Raw genomic sequence first — 7,500 nt, 5'->3', positions numbered from 1 at the left:
CATATTAGACAGTTGTCCAGAAGAAAAAATTACTGGGAAACGGCCCCGATTCCAAGAAGTTGGCAGCCAAGTGAGGCAGTCGACCCTTGAAGAGAGGTAAGGGGGAATGCAGTCAGCAAATTAGCAAAGTCTTAAATTGTTGGCAGTGTGGGGGAGAGGGGCACCGACGAGTGGAATGCCCCACCCTAGGATCCCCCCGCTGTTATACTTATTTGTCAGGCCTGAGGTCATATATCTCGAGAGTGCTCAGCAAAAAACGCCCAGGGTGGGCGGGCTATGGCTCACGCACACCTCCACCGCACAACATCCGAGGAAAAGGAAACAGAAGAAGGGGGAGACGAGGGAGATTGATGACACCCACCCCCACCCCACCCCCGCGCATGACATCACAAGCACTAGCCGAGTAAGCGGTGACGATGGACGTGTTGACAGGGCAGCACTGCGACCTCCATCGGTACACAAGACCTCAGCCCCGCAGCACTAGGGAGCAATGGCATTGCAGCTGAGGCCATTGGTCCGTGCCCCATATCTCGTAATGGCCGTCTAGGAATGTTAGCAGTGAGAGTTGACCTACCAGATAAATACATTTGAGCGCTGATTGACCCAGGAGCCAGCGTTTCATTCATTGAAAAAAAAATTCTCCTCAAATCCACTACAGCCAGCGGCACCCATTGTTCTTGACACGCCAGGAGGAAATAAATTACACATAAACTATACAACAATCGTCAAATTTAAGGTGAGGTCTGTGAAGTTTACACATGATTTTTTTGGCCTACCCACCTTGGGAATTACAGGAATCGAGGTATTTTAGGAATTTATTTTATCTCTAATTATAAAATTTACTTTTTTGCGGGAAAAGATAAGATAACAGTAAAAGCAGGACGGTAAAAAGTCTTGAGACAGTAAGTGCGTGTGGCAGTCTTGGATAGACATTTAATTAAGGTAGCAGCTGTACATGAGAGAGAAGTGTTGTCTCCCAAGACCCTTACGAGCATATCAGTGACCAAGTGTCGCTCTCTTGCGGAAGAAACCAAGGTCGTTGTTAAACCCCATGACAATGGGGCCCATATGATATTAAATGGCTTAACAGACATTAAAAAGAAAAGAGCTGATATAGTGATAGTTAATTTGTCAAATAAAAAAGTTGTTTTAGGAAGTGATTCTGTGAGTGAATTACAGTTATGTGAAATTGCATATAATGGGATGTTGGGACCCATAACTCAAGGCCGCACAGACGAAAGTACTCAGAATTTGATTATGCATGCACGAAAATTATGTCCATCAGAATATGAACATGTAGTTGGTGACATTATCAAAAATTATTCTGATGTAATTGCAATTGGAGATGAGCCACCAGGGAGGATTGATCAATTTCCCTATAACATTGAAACTGAGCAGGCAGAGCGGATCAGGTCAAGGCCTTATAATATACCAATTCATTTCCAGGGAGAGATAGAAAAGGAAATTAATAAATTAAGGAAACAAGGGATAATTGAGGCAAGCAAATCCGCCTGTGCTTCTCCAATTGTGGGTGTTAGGAAAAAGGATGGCTTGGTAAGATTGTGTGTTGATTATAGGAAGTTGAATGCACTTACTAAGGATAATGCATTTCCACTGCCCTCGATCGAAGAATCACTTGTGAAAGTACAGGATAGTAAATATTTTACAACTGTTGATTTAAAATATGGATACTATCAAATATCCATTCAGGAAGACAGTAAATGTAAAACGGCTTTTATAGCTATTGGTCAACTATTTCAGTTTAATTTTCTTCCTAAGGTGTTAAAATGCTCCAAGTCATTTCTCTGGAGTAATGATGGTGGTTTTGTCTCCTTTGATTAGTCATAAAGTTCTTGTTTATTTAGAGGATATCATAATTACAGGTAAAACGGCCGAAGAACATAATAATAATATTCGTAAAGTTTTAGAAGCATTGCAACATAATGGTATGAAAATAAATTTGTCAAAGTGCAAATTTTTCTGTAAACAGGTAGAATTTTTAGGTCATATAATAATAACCCCAGAAGGTATCCAACCTTGCCCCAGTAAAGTATCTGCTATTACAGATTACCCCAGGCCACGTGACTCTAAGGAAGTAGCTGGGTTCCTAGGGCTTGCTGGGTATTACAATAAATGCATAAGATGTTTTGAAGAGATAGCAAGACCCTTAAATGCTTTCAGGAAACAAAAAGTAATAAATTGGGGAGGGTAAGAAGAAAGGGCCTTTAACCATTTGAAAGCTTCTTTAATTAACAATGAATTACTCGCATATCCTAGATTTGATCGCCAGTTTTTAGCAATTACAGGTGCGATTACCGTAGCTATTGGTGGTGTAGTTTCTCAAAGGCAGAGAGTGACCCATTTGTTTTGCTTCCCGGGCGTTAAAAGGGGCAGAAAAATATTATAGTATATTTGATCGAGAGGTTTAATATAAAGGGTTTTCACCACATAGAGGGAAAAGCTAACACGATAGCTGATGCTCTCTCTAGAGGTGCAGTAATAGGAGTAACAACTAGGGCACAAAAGAGGAACAAAGAAAGTAACCAAAATATTGAAGACCCCCATCATAGAGAAAATAGAAAACGGATTATGAATTCTCCTGATGCGCAGGCAGAAGATGGGAGAGAGAGAGAGAGAGAGAGAGAGAGAGAGAGAGAGAGAGAGAGAGAGAGAGAGAGAGAGAGAGACATACGAACGGTGAAGGGGAATATATGTAGGTGACCGAGGACATGGCCAGGGGTGTCCAGAATGAATGCCCTGATGATGCAGATTTGATTGACTTGGGAGGTTGGGATATAAAAGAAGTCTAAGAGGGACAGAAAAAAAGAGGATTGGATGGAAAGAGTGTGAGCAGTGATTGAAGGGAAATCGGAGAGTTATCCGTCATTTCTGAATGTGCCTCGTGAGAAATTTTTTTATTGAAAATGATATCTTATATTGTGCTTACTAGAAAAGGGGAGGGAAATTTTGTGCACAGGTAGTTATTCCTCCCTCTTTAATTAATCGAGCCACCCACATTCTACATGCAAGTTCGTATGCAGGTCATTTAGGGATTGGTAGAACATTAAGGAGAGCACGTGAATCCTTCTTTTGGTTAGGAAATAAAAAATGTATAGAGAATTACATGTAAGGTTGTCATGATTGTAACTGTTTCAAAAAACATATAAACACTGTACCAGAAGCCAGAAAGTGGCCTGTGATTCCTATTAAATTTCATAGAGTGTATATAGATATAGTAGGACCATTTCCTACTGGGTTAACACACCATGAGTATATGTGTGTATTTTTGGATGCATTTACTCGGTACAATCATACTTACACAATGTTGGATATATCTGCAAATTCATTAGCCCAGACGCTGTGCTCTTTTATTACTAGGTTTGGTTGCACAAAATTTTTGATAAGTATTAATGGTCTTGAGTTTTTAAAAAAGGTGGTGAAATCGGTCACAAACTTGATGGAAATTTAACACTTTTCACTGACCTCATATAGGCCTTCAGCAAATGGATTAGTGGAATCACATAATAGGGAAGTAGTGCAAATTTTACGTTATTTAGTGGCTGATGACACCCTTCATTGGCACGCCATGCTTCCCACAGCTAAGCTAGCTTTGAACATTGCATATAATACTTCACTCACGGACACACCTTTCTTTTTAATGTATTGACAAGATCCTGGTTACCATGTACGGTACTCATTAATTTGCAACAATTGCCAAATTATTAAACTGAGCACTAACGTGTATTTTTATTTAATCGAGTGAGGAGAGTAATGAACACCACTGAAAGGTTTTTGAAAAGAGCTAATGAGAATCACAGCTCAAAGTATGATGGTCGACTGAAAACCGCACCGGTAAAAGTATTTGTGGGCGATCGTGTGAAATTTAAACAATTACAACCTAGGGAACACAAACTAGAGCCGGCGTATTCCGGTCCGCACCGAGTAAGGATCGTTAAATCTAACACAGTTATGATACAAAGCATTATTAATGGCACAGTGTCTGAACATAAGGCACACATACATATGGTGCCTGAAGAAGTGTTCCTCTTTACCCCAGCATACGTGACATTCCTAGAGTTGATGAGCAGAAACATTTTTCTTTTTTCCTTTCATGTTGTTGCTGTTGTTTGAACACACCTCATTTCTTCTTTTGATGTTTTAAATAAACTTGATGATAACAAGGTGTTCTTATGTTGATGTTTAATTTATACGTAAAATGTTGTGCTAATTTTGCTGAGTATGGAAATAAGTATAACATTGATGAGTGAACCTAAAAACAATCAGAGGTTAAATAGGTCAAGTGAGATCCGTCAGACGGATCCTGTATTATTCATGTATTTATATGATTTCTGGATTCATGGGTGGTTCCGAATGGCATATACATATCATCATCATCACCATCATCTCCTTCTACGGCTCTTAACACAAAGGGCCTCGGTTAGATTCCACCAGTCGTCTCTATCTTGAGCTTTCAATTCACTATTTCTCCATTCATCATATACTTTTACGCTTCATAGTCTTCAGCCATGTAGGTCTCGGTCTTCAAACTTTTTTACTGCATAGTGAAGCTAGCTCAACGTTTTGTGAACTCTTCTCTATTGGGGTGTGCGAAGATTATGACCAAACCATCTCCATATACCCAACATCATGACATCATCCACATTTGGCGCTCGAGTAATCTCTCTTATAGTGTCATTTCTAATAATTTCCTACCATTTAACTACCAATATCTTCAGAAGGCTTTGTTCTTAAATCTATTAATTATATTGGAAATTTTTTCATTGCCATCCCACGACTCATGTCCATAGAGTAACACCGATCTGACTAAACTGATATATAAACTGATTTTTATATGTACTTTCAGGCAATTTGATTTTAAAATTTTACTTAACCTAGCCATTGTCTGATTTGCTTTTTTTCGACCTTTCACTAAAACCTAATTCTAAAGACACTGTATTAGAAAGCATAGTTTCTAGATACTTAAATGATTCTACCTCATTAATCCTTTCTCCTTTCAATTACATTTCATCTTTCATACTCCGTTCTCATCATCTCTGCCTTTCTTTTATTCATCTTTAGCCCAGCCTCGAGTGATATTAACATGCATTCTGCCAAGCAAGCATTGTAAATCTTGTGGTGTTTTGTTAACAAGAACACCATTATCAGTATAATCCAGTTCTGCTAAATTCCTATCACCATTCAAATCCAATCCTTCTCCACCATCTCCAACTGTTCTATGCATTACAAAATCCACGAGGAGTATAAACAACAAACATAGATGACAACACATTTCCTTGGAGTACTCCGCTGTTCACTGGAAATTCATTTGATATGACTCCATTAACATTACCTTTGGACAGACTTAATCAAATTTAGACATTTAAGAGGAATTCCACAATAACATAGGAATCACCATAAAATTGGCTGGTGCACTGGCTTTTTTATAGTCCACAAATGCTATAAAAAGTCAATTTCTATATTCTACGCATCGCTCTACTACATGTCTCAAAATGAAAATTTGGTCAGTGCAGCTTCTACCTTTTCTAAATCCTTCTTGTTCATCTCTCAGTTTTTCATCAATCTTTTTGTTCAGTCTCTTTAGAATAGGCATAATAAATATTTTCGTAACAACTGACGTAAGTGTTATGCTTTAGTAATTATTGGAATTGGTCAGGTCACCTTTTTTTTTGGCTATTTTCACCAACAATCCCAACTCCCATTCATTAAGATTTGCCTCTTCATGCCACATTCTTCAAAATAATCTTGTAAGTAATCTGGGAGTCATTTCATTTTCAACTAGTATCATCTCGGCAGTTATTCCATCGTGCCCAGGGGCTTTCCATCATTTTAGTATTTTGAAGATATCTTCTGCTTCAAACATACTGAATTCATTCATGGGCATATCAAGGTCTTCATCAACTTATAGTTTATCAATGAAATTATTCCCTTCATATCTCCTATTCATAACCTCACTAGATATTTCATAAATAATTTCATGAGCAATTCTTACACCATAGCCACTTCCTGAGTTCATAGCTTTGTTAGCCTTATCTGCTTTACTGTCAAAATATTCTCTCCAGTCATTCCTAGCTTTTCTTTTGACCTCACTATCAATACTGTAATACTTAACATATTGTACCTTGAAATTTTAATTATTTCCTCGAAAACTTCCATCAATCAATTTTTGTTTTTGTCTCCTTTTTATAGTATCCCAAGTATCATTTGATATCCATGAGTTTCTCCTTGTAACTCTGTGTCCCAAGAATTTGCTACCAACTGACATATTTTTTCTAAATATCCAGTCCTTCTTCATTATTTTCTGTTCTTTGTCTCTTAAAGTCTCTAAGACTGGAAATCAATTCATACATTCAATTGCAAATGTTCCTTTGTGCTCTTCTTCAAAAAGTTTAGGTGTATAAAACGTATTTTATATACATTTATGTTGGGTGTTTTCAGTTTTTATTTCAGTGTGGCAATGAGGAGATGGTAATCACAACCAATATTTACACCTCTATAGCTTCTTACATTTCTTAGAGTCCTCCTTCTCTCTTTATTAATGACAATGTGAACCTCTTTGATTTTTGTGATTGCCACATGGTAAATTCCATGTATACTTGTGGATGTTCTTATGTTGAAAAAGACTTCCTCTAATGACAAGATTGTTTGCTGAACAGAAACTTATGAAATCTGCTTCCTTTTCATTTGCAACTTCGCCAAGACCATCGAAACCCATCACATTCTTTATACCTTGACTATTCCTTATAACTTTAGCATTGAATCCAATAATCACAATTTTCATATCTCTCTCTGGGATCTTATTTATTATAGTCTGTACTTTTTACAGTATCCATCCTTCATTTCTTCAGGGGATATATATATATATATATATATATATATATATATATATATATATATATATATATATATATATATATATATATATATATATATACCAAGGCACTTCCCCCAATTTTGGGGGATAGCAAACATCAACAAATGAAACAAAACAAAAAGGGGACCTCTACTCTCTACGTTCTTCTCGGCCTGACAAGGGAATCAACCGGGTTCAGCTGGTACTGCTAGGGTGCCACAGCCAAACCTCCCCCGTTACCCACCACAGATGAAGCATCATAATGCTGAATCCCCTACTGCTGCTACCTTTGCGGTCATCTAAGGCACCGGAGGAAGCAGCAGGGCCTACCGGAACTGCGTCACAATCGCTCGCCATTCATTCCTATTTCTAGCACGCTCTCTTGCCTCTCTCACATCTACCCTCCTATCACCAAGAGCTTTCTTCACTCCATCCATCCACCCAATCCTTGGCCTTCCTCTTGTAATTCTCCCATCAACTCTTGCATTCATCACCTTCTTTAACAGACAGCCATTTTCTATTCTCTCAACATGGCCAAACCACCTCAACACATTCATATCCACTCTAGCTGCTAACTCATTTCTTACACCCGTTCTCACCCTCACCACTTCGTTCCTAACCCTATCTAC

Source organism: Palaemon carinicauda, chromosome 5, assembly GCF_036898095.1.
Source record: "Palaemon carinicauda isolate YSFRI2023 chromosome 5, ASM3689809v2, whole genome shotgun sequence".
Lineage (NCBI taxonomy): Eukaryota > Metazoa > Arthropoda > Malacostraca > Decapoda > Palaemonidae > Palaemon > Palaemon carinicauda.
The sequence above is the reverse complement of the archived record's forward strand: the minus strand, read 5'-3'. Positions refer to the sequence as shown.